Source organism: Anabrus simplex, chromosome 5 (assembly GCF_040414725.1).
Source record: "Anabrus simplex isolate iqAnaSimp1 chromosome 5, ASM4041472v1, whole genome shotgun sequence".
In the NCBI taxonomy this organism is placed as follows: Eukaryota; Metazoa; Arthropoda; class Insecta; order Orthoptera; family Tettigoniidae; genus Anabrus; species Anabrus simplex.
The window spans coordinates 311073597-311089078 of record NC_090269.1 but is presented as its reverse complement, the minus strand read 5'-3'; the positions used below and the strand labels follow the sequence as shown (position 1 = coordinate 311089078).

At 37.4% G+C, this 15482-nt stretch overlaps 1 protein-coding gene across 1 annotated transcript in view; it reads right to left on the bottom strand.

The window, feature by feature from the left end:
• Positions 1-15482, bottom strand: part of LOC136874512 (uncharacterized) — a 799993-nt gene that overhangs the window by 115877 nt on the left and 668634 nt on the right. The window lies entirely within an intron of this gene.

Sequence of the window (15482 nt, the reverse complement as noted above, 5' to 3'; positions counted from 1 at the left end):
GGCTTGCACCCATATAGGCCTATGCCCGTCCAGGAATTATCGGATGCTGACATGGACCAGAGAATGGAGGCATGTGTGGCACTTCTTCAGATGTTCGACACAATACCAAAACGAGGCACAGTGCTCTTTTCTGATGAGTGTGCGACTTACAAAAGCTTTTGCGCAAGAAATGTGGTCTTCTGGAGCAAGACAAATCCACACTTTTATGAAGAGTTGGAAAATAACCACCCGCACGTCATGATATGGGCAGCCATGGACAGCAGACTCTTGTTTGGGCCGTTCTTTTTTGACAATGCTGGGAATCAGCACAGTTACCTGAACATGTTGCAGGACTGGTTTGTTCCTCTTTTGGAGGAGCACAGAATTAGAGACTTTTGGAGGAGCACAGAATTAGAGAGACCTGCGACCTGCCCATTTTGCCATCGCAGTGCATCTTAATGAAGTTCTTCCAGGGTGATGGATAGGTCATGGTTCTCCTGTGCTACTGGCTCCACTTGCCTGGCCACCACGAAGCCCAGACCTTACCACATGTGATAATGCACTATAGGGGTTCATAAAGGGTATCGTTTCACAAAACCGATGCAATACCACGGATGAACTGAAAGATGCTGTAAGACAAGCTTTCACTAAAGTCACACCAGCAATGCTCCAAAGAATGTCACACAGAACTTAGTGCCATATTATCTTTTGCCATGAAAATGATGGTACACAGACTGATGCTTTGGACTCGTAATGCCATATATTCCCAAGAAAATCTCTCTTCGAAATGGTGTACAACTTATTTAACTAGGTTTAGGGGTTTCTATTGGTTATAGGAGGGGGGTAGCGGGACTTTGTGGCCACCCTGTATTTGGAGTTCAGTGAGTTCAGTTGATGATATGTAGCGAGTTGCAATAGGTCACTTTTTTTTTTTTTTTTTTTTTTTTACAACTTGCTTTACGTCGCACCGACACAGATAGGTTTTATGACGATGATAGGTTAGGAAAAGGATAGGAGTGGGAAGGTAGCGGCCATGGTCTTAATTAAGGTTCAGCCATAGCATTTGCCTGGTGTGAAAATGGGAAACCATGGAAAACCATCTTCAGGGCTGCCAACAGTGAGGCTTGAACCCACTATCTCCCAGATGCAAGTTCACAGCTGCGTACCCCTAATCACATGGCCAACTTGCCTGGTGTGATAGTTCAGTTATATCAATACCAGCGATGGATCAATTAGTGAATTATTGTGCACATGTATCTATGTGTTATCATATTGTATTTGTGTTAAGTGAAAATATTTATAAGTAGTTAGTGATTGTAGGAATGACTGAAACCTTTGATATAAAATCTGGGTTAAGACAGGATGGTGTTTTGTCTCCTCTTCTTTTCATCACTGTGATGAACGAGATTCAGAGAAAAGTTCACCGAACGATTGGAGGTAAAAAATGAAAGTTATCTTGTTCGCAGATGATATATGCTTGTGGGGAGAGTCTAAAGAAGACCTTCAAGAACAAATAAACTCCTGAACAGAAGCTGCTAAGGAATATGGACTCATCTTCAGTCAAAAGAAAAGTGAAGTTATGGTCATGAAGAGGTTCGGACAACCAATGGGACACATTGAAATGGAGGGGAAACAGCTAGAGATGAACCATCAATTCAAATATCTTGGAAGTGTTATCTCTGATATTGGTTCTATACACAAGGAAATTTCCCAGAGAATTCAGGCAGGTAGCAATTTTACAAAATACTTAGAGACATAATATGGAACAAGAAAACACCAACAAAATGTAAGAGAGTCATATATGAAACCTATTACGTACCAATCCTGACCTATGGTTGCAAAACATGGACCATGAGAAATAAAGATGTTAGTAGAATCCAGGCAGCAGAAATGAGATTTGTCCATAGCATGATTGGTAAAACACGGAGGGACAGAGTCCGTAATGAGGAAATCTGCAAGCAGGCTCAAGTTGTAAGACTGCAGGACAGAATAACAGCGAAGCAACTGAGATGGTATGGACATACAGTATGCAACGCATGGGAGATAACAGATTACCGAAACAAATGTATGATCTAAAACTTGAAGACAAAAGACCAAGAGGGCGACCAAGACTCAGGTACAAGGACATGGTGAAGATTGACATTCAACAGCGAGGACATACTTTGGAAAGCATCGAAGAAGGAGAGAAGTTCAGAGACCACAACTGGTGGAGAAGCCTCGTTCGCCGACACATTGCTTAAAATGGAACGATGTGGGATATGTATGTATGTATGTATGTATGTAGTGATTGTAGTGGTTTTATTTTGCTATATTACTGCATCTACATCACTCTTACATAATATCATTTTACAAAAAACCTAATTTTGATATCTTAAACCGTTGACAAAATCTAAGGGGTGTCCATGTTAGCTGGACCACCCAGTATATTTTCACTGTTTAATAATTGTTCATTTTGCACAATATATTGCTAAAATACAAGATAAGGTGCCTTTTCTACTGAATTATTTCATGTTATTGTAATATAATTATATTTTCATTATCACACTCATGAAAATTCTTTCAACAAAAGAATGGGCTGATGACATAGATGTTGGGCCCCTTTAAACAAAATGCAACGTACATTCTTTCAAAATGAAAGTCATGGTTTAATTTAGAGCTATAGAAACTGCTGATAAATATATATATATATATTAGTTAATTATATTGTATAGGACTTCTAGGTTTTATTTTGATAGTTGAGTTGAATATTATAGTTATGTCCTTATGGTTGTAATTTCTTGCTTGTGACCAGGTTCAATTTATAAGCTACAGTTAAGAAAGCTTTCAACTGTAAAGTTTCCTGTAAATTGTTAAATATTTACTCAATATCATCATCATCAGTTCACATTTCCAGCTCTCAGCTTACAGTTATTAAATATATACTAAATTATTAAACATTTACTCACTAACACAAAAAGTTGCAGCATTTTCATAAGTATACTTCACTCCATATTGAACTAGTTTCTTAAAAGTATGGAGGAGATGCAAAATGTTCAATTTCAGAAATTTTCCCTTTATTTCTAATTTTTATTTTATGCTATGACAAACTTAAAAGGGATGTTGATTGTTGTTTATGTAGGAAAATGAACTTTTGTAATAGTTTTATTTTCCTGCTAAGCTAGTTGAAAATTTAAGAATATACAAGGGCAGTTCAAAAAGTAACACACAACATTCTTTGTTTACAAAATATTTAATGAGCAGGGAAAACAAAAATGCACAAAAATGAAAACTATGGCTCTTACTTATTTTTTAACACTAGAACCAAGTCTGTGGAAACATTTATCCCATTGTGATATTTTGATGCCTTGTTCCTAGAACTCTGTTCCCTAGCACAATAGCAAACTCTGCACATCTGACTTAATTTCTTCATATGAATTAAAATACCCCACTAGCAATTACTTCAGTGGTTCAAAGAGGTGAAAGTCAAACGGTGCAAATTCTGGACTCTTCATGTAAAAATTAAAAAGTATGGCTGGGAAGTGCTTAGTCATATGCCATACAGTCTAAAAATTGCAAAGTTTGCCTGGGAATTAATCATCTGTCATACAGTCCAAAAATAGAGAAGTGTAGCTGGGAATAACTCTATCATCCACCACACAGTCCAAAAATTGAGAAGTAAAGCTGGGAGTTATTCAATCATTACCATACAGTCCAAAAATTGAGTAGTAAGACTGTAAGTTACTCAATTATTCACCATAGAGTCCAAATCTGGCATTGTCTGACCTTCACCTCTTCAGACCACTGAAGAAATTCCTAAGAGATCATTATTTTGGTTCAGATAATGAAAGGAAATCAATCGTGTGCAGGTGATGGCTATCCTTCCTTAGAATGGAATTCTATGAATGAGGCATATTCAGCTTGGTGTCACGATAGCAGAAATATCTAGAGAGACTTGTTTCATATTGTGCCATTCCATTATGAGGTAGGATTCTCATGTTGCAAATTACATTCACACTGATTTGAGATATGCAAAGTTACAATAACTTCAATAATATTTCTCTGCATGAACGGTTCAGAAATTTTGAATGGTAATGAAGACAGAAGTAATTATTTTGATCAAATAATTTTCTTGAATTATATTAAATATTTAAGTCACAGAATAATTAAATACTAAATTAATTGGAGCAATTTGTAGGATTTAACAGTTGGAAAAGTAAAATATGAAAAACTAAATATTTAATAGATCTTGACTTGACTAGCAGGACGACATTATGTGACAACATGCCAGGGAATGCAATCTATGACAGAGAGTACTAGGGTGTCAAATGAATATTTTAGAATGAAAAATAAGCTGTGAGAAGACTTTCGATTCTGAACTGTCACACAAGTAGAGTACAAGGAGGATAGTAAAATATCTAATGTGACATAAAAAAGGGACACAGTCGGTAATAATTCATAACATAATAATAAGAATGTTTATCGTCATTCTTAAAAACTGAAATTGAAGAGAATAGATATATTTGCCAGATTCTTGAATGATATTGTTGCAAAAATATCAAAAATTTCATGGAACCATACATATAGGAATTCATAAGAAGATAAGGTTTCTTAAATACGGAAGTAATAATAGATATTCAATGTATGGAGAATGATCTCTTGTAAGAAAAAATTGAGTACTGGTGTTTAACATAATTATTAAGAATCCTAGAGATTAATCAAGTCAAGGGAGTTCGGTATAATATTCTGAAATATTATTTAACTAGCGAATGTACCCGTGCTTCGCTACGGTATTCTACATTGTATTCGAATATCGAAGTAAATAGTGAACATGCAGTAAATAAGATTGTTTTAAAATTGCATGTCTCTTAGCGTTATCCGAGAAAGAACATGGGGAGGTCCCCGTACGTTGTTTCCAATGTAAAGTGTTTGTTAAGGATTTGTGATATAACGGCAGGCTCACTTGCCTACTGCCATTCACAATCGAGTTGGGAAGTTTACATTATAATTGCAGGCCCCATTGCCTACTACGCGGACAGAATCGATTTGGGGAGTTTTCGTTAAAATGGCAGCCCCCTTTCCTACTTCCAGACAGATTACAGTTGAGGAGTTTTTATTATAATGGCAGGCAATTACCCTACTATCACTCGAAATTGAGTCGTGCAGCTATCATTATAATGTCAGGCCCATTTTCCTACTTCCAGCCAGCTTACTGCCAGTCACACCAAGTTGGTGAGTTTCCATCAAAATAGCAGGCCACTATGCCTAATGCCAGTCACATTTTAGATGAGGACATTTCTTTATAATGGCGGGCACCCTTGCCTACTGCCAAACACAATCGGGTAGAGGAGTTTTAAACAAAACTGCATGCCCACTTGCCTTCTGCAAGTCAAATCTAGAAGTGAATTATTCATTACAATTGTAGGCCTTCCTTACTAATGACAGTTACACAGGAGTTGGAGAAGGAACCCTTTCATACTGCCAGTCAAAGTCGGTGTGGGGAGTACTGATTACAATAGCAGACCCACCCTTTCTCAATCGCTACAAATCGACATCAGTGAATATATATAGATCGACATACGAAAGTATATGCGTGTTTACAATACTGAAGACCTTCATATACAGATTAACTGCTACTAAACGTACATCATATCGACAAAGGATTATACCAAAAGACAGGCCGGATTTAGTGGCCTAAATGGCTGGTCCTATGATATGTCATCTATTCTTGGGTCAGATTGAGTTAGAAACGTGGAACAGGGTAACGTTTTTGTAAGATTATCTCACATTACATTACTTTTCGGATAATTATGTGACAGCTACATACATAGCATTTGGCTCACATATGGCTACTGGGTGGGCCAATTTTCGTGAAGAGTTTGATGATTCTGTATTTCATATATGTAATCGAAAGTATGAATTATGCATGTGAAAATTCCAAATTGACTTAACAGCGATTAATAGAGAAAAATCAAACGTAAAAGGGATACAGATGCGGCAAAATGTCATAAGACCAAGGTTGTAGATCATTCCAAATTGAACGGAGATTGTGCAATCTGTTATGTGATAGGAATTTCCGAAGGTCTGCACCATAATTAAAATTGCCTGCATATTTCGATATTCTTCGGGGATAAAAAGTGAAAAATTTAATGATCTTGGATGTTTTCCATTCTTTACAGGCTAAAACGTATAATTTTGTCAAATTTCAATTATCTTCTTTTCCTTCTGGCAGATTATGCCGCAATCTGGATTTTGGGCGAGGCGGGTAAAAATTAGGAATTTCAGGAAACTAAACCAAAAATTATGCAGATGGTCATTATTAGCCCTTAAACGGAATGCTGTACGTAAATTTCGCCAATATAGTCAGTGTAGAGGCACATAGTCGTTACGATTTGATTTATATAGATAAGGAATCTGCTCCATGTAAAACACCTTTTGGGCTATGTCCGCTGGACATAACCTGCAAAACTGACCATTCATGATATCTCCCTTATTAATCCTCCTGACAAAAAAATGCACATGAAAAAAAAAGGTTTAGAGGTGGTATTCCATCACGTTTGGTCGATTTCCAGTCAGGTTGGTCTTGTTGTGTATGTATTGTGGGAGAGTAAAATCACCATTTCGGTTCCCTATAAACCACCAGTCCATTCCGTAATATGAAATGTTATTTACGTTTTTTTTTGCTAGTTGTTTTACGCCGCACCGACACAGATAGGTCTTACGGCGACGATGGGACAGGAAAGGGCTAGGAGTGGGAAGGAAGTGGCTGTGGCCTTAATTAAGGTACAGCCCCAGCATTTGCCTGGTGTGAAAATTGGAAACCACGGAAAACCATTTTCAGGGCTGCCGACAGTGGGGTTCGAACCTACTATCTCCCGAATACTGGATACTGGCCGCACTTAAGCGACTGCAGCTATCGAGCTCGGTTTATTTACGTTTAAAACCTACCTTTGGACAGGAGGATGCTACTGTAAATATACATTTTGGTTCGAATGTCTTCAGTAGTTTTCAATTTGTAAGGAATACGCTTTACACGCACCCGCTCGTGAGTTAAGTCCGATGGGACTTGTACAGAAAAACGGTCCGTTAATGATATCTCCCTTATTAATCCACGTATCGAAATGATGCACATGAGAAAAAAGGTTTAGAAATTAATTTCTACCAAGGTAGGTGGATTTCCATTAAGTTTGGTTGTGTATATTTTGTGGAATTGCAAAATTACTGTTTCGATTTCGTATAAACCCCCAGTCAGTTCAGGGATTTAGAAACAATATTTGCCCTAAAACCTATCAAGGACAGGTGTATTCTAAATATGAGTCTTGGTGGAAATACATCCTGTAGTTTGTAGCACTCGCGTACATACGGCGTAATTAAGGAAGAAAATAATGCGTTAAGAAAGTTGAAAGTAATAGAAAATGGATTATAACTGAGGACAGCCGGATAACGACACATGTGTAAATGCCAAGTGAATGTATTGGAAAATCAAATGCCCCTCAATAAATTATGCTAGTGTGATTAATGGATATAATAAAGCGGTAACAGAGGAGAAATTTAGGTCCAGTGATCCTTATGTAAACGAATAATAAGAAGATGACTAATGGTGTTATTACTTAATCTATTCGAGGGTGGTTATAACATCCAACGATATTCCGCCAATATCCCGCAGATAGGCCGATTGACGCCTCTCTTGCCTTCTACCCAAGGAACAACCACGAATTTAAAAGCATGATGAGGAAAATGGCAATACGTTACTTGCCTGCTGGCATGCAGTCAGAGACATTGCCATGGTAACCTGTAGGTTCGTTGTCGGTCTGTCGGTCACTCAATGCAGAGCATGATACCAGAGGAAAATTGTAAATTTCTCCGTCATGTGAAGAGTAAGGTAAATTATGGGCATAACAAAAGTTGTTTATAATGAAGAGACGTTTCACGTACGGTAAACGAAGTTTACAGAAAATCAATAGTATAAGAGAAAATGGAGGAAAGCCATTCTGGTTTTCCTATAACCCCCCGTCTATTCAAAGATTTTAAAATAATATGCATATCGAAACCTTCCCCGGGATGAGTGTACTCTAGATATGAAGTTTGGTTGAGATCAATCTGGCCGTTTCGACGTGATGGTGGAAAAACCATTCTGATTTTCCTATAAACCCCCCGTGTACTCAAAGATTTTAAAATGATATGCATATCGAAACCTTCCCCGGGATGAGTATACTCTAAATATGAAGTTTCGTTGAGACCTATCCAGCCGTTTCGACGTCATGGTGGAAAAACCATTCTGGTTTTCCTATAAACACCCCGTGTATTCAAAGATTTTAAAAGGATATGCATATCGAAACCTTCCCCTAGATGAGTGTACTCTAAATATGAAGTTTGGTTGAGACCTATCCAGCCGTTTCGACGTGATGGTGGAAAAACCATCCTGGCTTTCCTATAAACACCCCGTGTATTGAAAGATTTTAAAATGATATGCATATCAAAACCTTCCCCGGGATGAGTGTACTCCAAATATGAAGTTTGGTTGTGATCTATCCAGCCGTTTCGACGTGATGGTGGAAAAACCATTCTGGTTTTCCTATAAACCCCCCGTGTATTCAAAGATTTTAAAATGATATGCATATCGAAACCTTCCCCGGGATGAGTATACTCTAAATATGAAGTTTGGTTGAGATCTATCCAGCCGTTTCGACGTGATGGTGGAACAGACAAACAGACAAACAGACAGACAAACAGACAAACAGACAAACAGACAAACAGACAAACAGACAGACACGAAACGTAAAAACCACCGATTCGGTCTTGAGTTGACCTAAAACGGATAAATATCTGAAAAATTGGCAAAACAAAAGAAATTACAGACAGCGGACCCCCTACAATTTTATTTATATAGATACATATGTATGTGTAAATATGTATAAGTATTTTGTAAAGTTTTCAGGTATGGAATGTAATATGATTTTATTGTCACTGGAATTACTGATGGAGCACTAAGAAGATAAAGGAGGTTTGGTTGTACAATGTGATACTGGACCTCAAGATTACAACAGCTGACACTAGAGAATGATGAGTACCGATGCACATAAAACAATACATTTATTTTATTGGAATTTTCCTCTTTATTTACACGTTATTTATTTATCCTCCCCTGTGAATGATGTGATCTTGCTGGGGAGGGGAGGCTTGTGTGTCCCAGTAAAGCAGATAGACGAGCCGCAGGTGCAACCATGTTGAATGGGTGTCTGTTGAGAGACCAGACTAACGAATGGTTCATCGAAAATGGGGTAGCAGCCTTTTGGAAGTTGCAAGGGCAAGGATGATTGACTGATATGGCCTTGTATTAATACTTAACATGGTTTAGCTGTATGGTACTGCTCCATGGCCGAAAGCAACAGGAAACTACAGCCTATAACTAATTCCTGAGGACATACAGCTCTCTGTATGAATGATGTACAGATGAAGATTCCTCCCAGGTAAAATATTCCAGAGATAAATTAGTCCCCTATTCGGATCTCTGGGTGGGAATTACACGAGAGGGGGCAATCATCAGGAAGATGGATACTGACATTCTGCGAGTTGGAGCATGGAATGTTAGAAGTTTAAATCATGGTAGGCTAGAGAATCTGAAAGGGGAGATGAATAGACTAAAATTAGATGTAGTTGGTATAAGTGAAGTACATTGGCAGGAAGAGCAGGATTTTTAGTCAGGTGACTACAGAATTATCCATACAAAATCAAACAAAAGAAATACAGGAGTTGGTTTAATAAAGAATAAGAAAATATGGCTGCTGGTAAGCTACTATGACAAGCATAGTGAAAGGAATATTGTTGTCAAGATAGACACCAAGCCAATGCCCACGACAAAAGTGCAGGTCTATATGCCTACTAGTTCAGCGGATGAAGAAGAAATCAAAGAAATATATTTATATATGAAGGAGGATTTAATACAATATGTAGAAGGTGATAAGAATATAATTGTGATGGGAGACTGTATGCAGTGGTAGGCCAAGGAAGAGAAGGTAATACAGTAGACGAATTTGGATTGGGACCAGAGGGATGAAAGAGGAAGTTGGCTGGATGAATTCTGCACTGTTCATAATTGAGTCCTTGCTAATACAGTACTTGTTCAAACATCACAAACAACAGCTGTATATGTGCATGAGATCTGGAGACACTGGAAGGTATCAAATAGACTTCATTATGATTAAACAGAGATTCATAAACCAGGAGATGGATTGCAAGACTTTTACAGGAGCAGACTTGGACTCTGACCACAACTTGTTGGTCATGAAATGCCATCTGAAGTTAAAGAAATTGAAGAAAGGAAGGAATACAATGACATGGGATCTAGACAAGTTAAAAGAAAAGAGTGTGAGGGATTGTTTCAAGGAATATGTTGCACAAGGACTAAATGAAAAGGCTGAAGGAAACACAATAGAGAAAGAATGGACAGTCGTGAAGAATGAGGTCAGCAGGGCTGCTGAGGAAAGGTTAGGAAGAAAGGATAACAATAATGTTATTGGCTTTACGTCCTTCTAACTACTTTTATGGTTTTTGGAGACACAGAGATGCCAGAATTTAGTCCCGCAGGAGTTCTTTTATGTGCCAGTAAATCTGCCGACATGAGGCTGACATATTTGAGCCCCTTCAAATACCCCCACACTAAACCAGGATCGAACCTGCCAAGTTGGGGTGAAAAGGCCAGCACCTCAACCATATGAGCCACTCAGCTCAGCAAAAAGAAAACTCTACAATCTGTATAAAATTCACTCTGTAGTGATAATAATTGAGGGCTTTGAAAAGAAGCAGTGAACCAGAAACAAGTGAGGCATGGCTGCACTTTGTCCCCCCTCCCTTTCAATGTTTATATAGAATGTGCATTAAAGGAAATCAAAGAGGAATTTGGAAAGGGCATCACAGTCCTAGGAGAGAAAATTGTTATTTTGTCTGAGTCTGCAGAAGATCTGGAGAAATTGCTGAATGGTATAGTAAGAGTCTTGAGGAAGGAGAACAAGATGAAAAGAAACAGGTTCAAAACAAAAGTAATGGAGTGCAGTTGAACAAAATCAGGTGATGAAGGAAATATTAGACTAGGAAATGTAGTCTTAAAGGAAGTAGATGAATATTGTTACCTGGTTAGTAAAATAATGAACGATGGCAGAAATAAGGAGGAGACAAAATTCCAACTAGTACTAGCAACGAAGGTGTTTCTTGAGAAAAAAATTTGCTCACTTAGAACACTGATATAGGAATTAAAAAGGGTTTCTGAAGCCTTTCATCTGGAGCGTGGCACTGTATGGAAGTGAAACATGGGCAATAACTAGCTCAGAAAGAAATTAGGAGCTTTTGAAATGTGGTATTACAGAAGAATGGTGAAGGTGAGATGGGTAGATCAAATCACTACTGAAGAGATACTGAACTGAATTGGTGAGAGGGGATTGATTTGGCTGAATTTGACAAGAAGAAATAGAATGATAGGACACATCTTAAGATACCCAGGAGTTGTTCAGTTAGTTTTTGAAGGAAATGTAGGAGGTAAAAACAATAGTGGTAGACCAAGGTATGAATATGACAAGAAGATTAGAGCAGAGTAGTTACACAGAAATGAAAATGTTAGTGCAGGATAGGGTGGCAAGGAGGTCAGCGTCAAACTATCATCCTGAATTGCAATATTATGGAATAAAGTGTATTCTTGCGGAAGGATAGAATTTTCTAAAATAATTTATTGTAGACAGATGTACTTGTTCTCTTTTTCATAAAGTAGGGTTCATTTATATTATCTAAGGTTAACTAGAATATCTTCAGTAATTTTACTTTAAAACATTGTTTGTTAGCTGAATGTGATAGGGAAACTAATCTTTGGAAACGAGAGGTTAAGTTTCATTAACGATATTTTCAATGATGTAATAATGAAAATGAAAATCCACAGGCTGATTCCAGTCATTTGACCGTGTCTGGAATGGAATGAATGAAACTCCCATCTAGCGGTGAGGATAGGAAGTGTGCCAGCTGCCGAAGTCTGTTGCACTCCTCTGGGGCAATGATAAATGACTGATAGATGAAATGAAAAGTTAATGGAGACTGTTGCTGCAATGAAATATGACAGGGAAAACTGGAGTCCCCGGAGAAAAACCCATCCTGCCTACACTTTGTCCAGCACAAAACTCACATGGAGTGACCGGGATTTGAACCATGTCATCCAGTGGTGAGAGGCCGGCACGCTGCCACCTGAGCCATGGAGGCTTTGATTTAATAATATTGGATGGAATGATGTGATTCTGTACAATGATATAATTTGGGGATAATGTTTGTGTCTTTGAATTTTATGAAGTTTACATGAATATGAAATGATGAATGAGATATTAATTAAATATCAGTAATATTAATGAAAGCCGCCTCTGTGGTGTAGTGGTTAGCGTGATTAGCTGCCACCCCCGGAGGTCCGGGTTCGATTCCCGGCTCTGCCACGAAATTGAAAAGTGGTACGAGGGCTGGAACGGGGTCCACTCAGCCTCGGGAGGTCAACTGAGTAGAGGTGGGTTCGATTCCCACCTCAGCCATCCTGGAAGTGGTTTTCCGTGGTTTCCCACTTCTCCTCCAGGCGAATGCCGGGATGGTACCTAACTTAAGGCCACGGCCGCTTCCTTCCCTCTTCCTTGCCTATCCCTTCCAATCTTCCCATCCCTCCACAAGGCCCCTGTTCAGCATAGCAGGTGAGGCCGCCTGGGCGAGGTACTGGTCATACTCCCCAGTTGTATCCCCCGACCAAGAGTCTGAAGCTCCAGGACACTGCCCTTGAGGCGGTAGAGGTGGGATCCCTCGCTAAGTCCGAGGGAAAAGCCGAACCTGGAGGGTAAACAGATGATGATGATGATGAATATTAATGAAGAAGTAATTGAGTATGTCTTCTTTGTGATGCATGAATGTATAACACATATTTTTATGAGTTATTCAGCTGAAGTATTGGGAATATTTATATCAGTTATTATTATTATTTTTATGCAGGTGATCTCATCGTTGTTGAGTTTAATAAGATTTTAACATCCTATCAAATTACTGTATATGAAAATGATAATTGTTAATAATCAAGGTTTATTTTATTTCTTTCATTATTTGCTTAGTGAAATACTGAATATTCCAATAAATGTAAGTGAACATTGATTATTCCATTTCCACCAATATTAATTGCAATACAGTGTCCATAATGTCCTTGGATAAAACAACTTTTTGATGTTATATGAGATGATATCTAGTAAATTAGGAGTGCATCAAGTAATGATAATTTTCTTAATTGGTAAAATGTTTAATTTGTGAAGTTCTGAATCATTAGTTTTTAATGAAATTATGATTAACAACAGATATATTGATATAACCAGGCAATCTCAATCTTCTAACTACTTTCCTTCTTTAATAAGCTGCCCCTGTGGATCAGTGGTAGAGTGTAGGCCTCTGGATCCGAAGACAGCGGGTTCAAACCCGGCAGAGGTAGTCGGATTTTTGAAGGGCGGAAGAAAGTCCATCGACACTCCATGTCGTGCGATGTCAGCATGTAAAAGATCTCTGGTGACACAGTCGGTGTTTACCCGACAAAATTAATTAAATCTCAGCCATAGACGCCCAAGAGAGTTTCGGTTTATTCGGTCTGCCATCCAGTGGGCCTAGAGTAAAACGGAACATCGAAATTGATGAGCAGACAGCCAAATGGCATCAAATCGAAATGTCTGCACATGGTAGCTGAAGCCATACAATTATTATTATTATTATTATTATTATTATTATTATTATTATTATTATTATTATTATTATTATTATTATTATTATTATTATTATTATTATTATTATCATCATCATCTTTAACAGATCTTGTCAAAATATTTTCTTATGCAAAAATTTGTTATTAATTTAATTTAAAGTTTTTTTAATAATCTTGAGAAAGAAAAGGTCATCCTTGCAAATGTCATTTGTTTTAGTTAAGCACATGATAATACAATATTCATTCAATATCGCCTGATAATCCAGACATGAAAGAAATAACAATTATGAATAGAAACACTATCAAAGTAATTCTGTGATTGATTAATGGGGTCCACCATCCAGCCAGACACTACATCCTTGAGATGAATTCTTTTTCTTTTATTAGATAACCTACTGAGAGCATTGGAACCATACACACACACATATAATATTGTATACAATACTGTATGTTAGAAAATAGGTAAAACTGTAGTTTGCTTTACCATAATTTTTGGTTTCTCATACTCATTAAATTTTTCATAAAAGAATGATTTGCGTTATTTTTGCCCTGTCCTCATATTACCTTTACTTGGTATAAAAGATTCTTTTATCATGAAGAGTTTTCTATGAGGAACCTTCGTTAGCTTTTGAAGTAGTGTGTTTTGAATGTATGAACATTTTAAGGCAAATTAGGAGAGAGAAAGAAAGAAAGAAAGAAAGAGAAAGAAGATTATAACTCTGCAAATAGTTACATAACAGTATCAGCTTATAGTGAGATGGCAAGCAAGGCTGATATTTTGGCTACATACACTACAATATACTACCTAGAGGATGCAACCTTTCCAGCGCACACTAGAGCACTCAATACACACACGGATGCCACAGATGATGTCTATTTCTACGACAAAGGCAGATAGAGATAGCAAGAGGCACACCAGAAATAGGAGGTGCTCCCCCATGGGACTGCGGGCCCCATGTGTCAGATTCCAAAAAGCTCAACACACCTTGTGGGTCAACTTCCTTTCATACATGGTGGTACTACCATTTTCTATTTTAATTTCATATCACTTTAAATTAAGCGCTAGTTATTTATACTTCTACAAATGCCAGAGAGTTTCCATTGAAAATTAAATATTTTCGTTGCAGATTTTGTCTAGTTGTCTTCATTTCTCCATCCATTTAAACTTTTGACACTATGTGAATTATTTTGTTGTATATTTTATAACTTGTGACAATGCATTAAACATGAGATTGTCATAGCTTCCATATCAAAATATTATTTGTTTCTGATAACAGATCATTATATGTAGTTTTAACATTTCTGAAGTGAAGTGACCATTACAAAATAATTAGTGCTGACAGTACAATACCGAGCCATTTGAGGGTGTTTGGCTTAACCCTGGTTAGTCACACAAAAGTCTGATGTTTAACTTCTTATATTACTTTGTATTTGGTTTTGTTGTATAGGTTATTTAATTATATTTTATTTTGAGATATAAGCGTAGCTTACCACACTGATTTGAGTATAATATTTTACTGTTCTTAAGTTTCATTTCTTAATGGATTTCATGAAAAGTTGTTTCATCTAATTGTTTATAGTTCATAAAACTTTGTGATGAACAGGAATGATGAGGAGAACTTGGAATTGTATTGTTTATTGCCAAACATTTATAAAATTAATAGCAAAGATATGACATATTCAGAATAGAGTTTAATATTCAAACCCATTTATATATGACATTGGAGGGAGGGAACAAAGGAAGGCAGGAAGGAAGGAAGGAAGGAAGGAAGGAAGG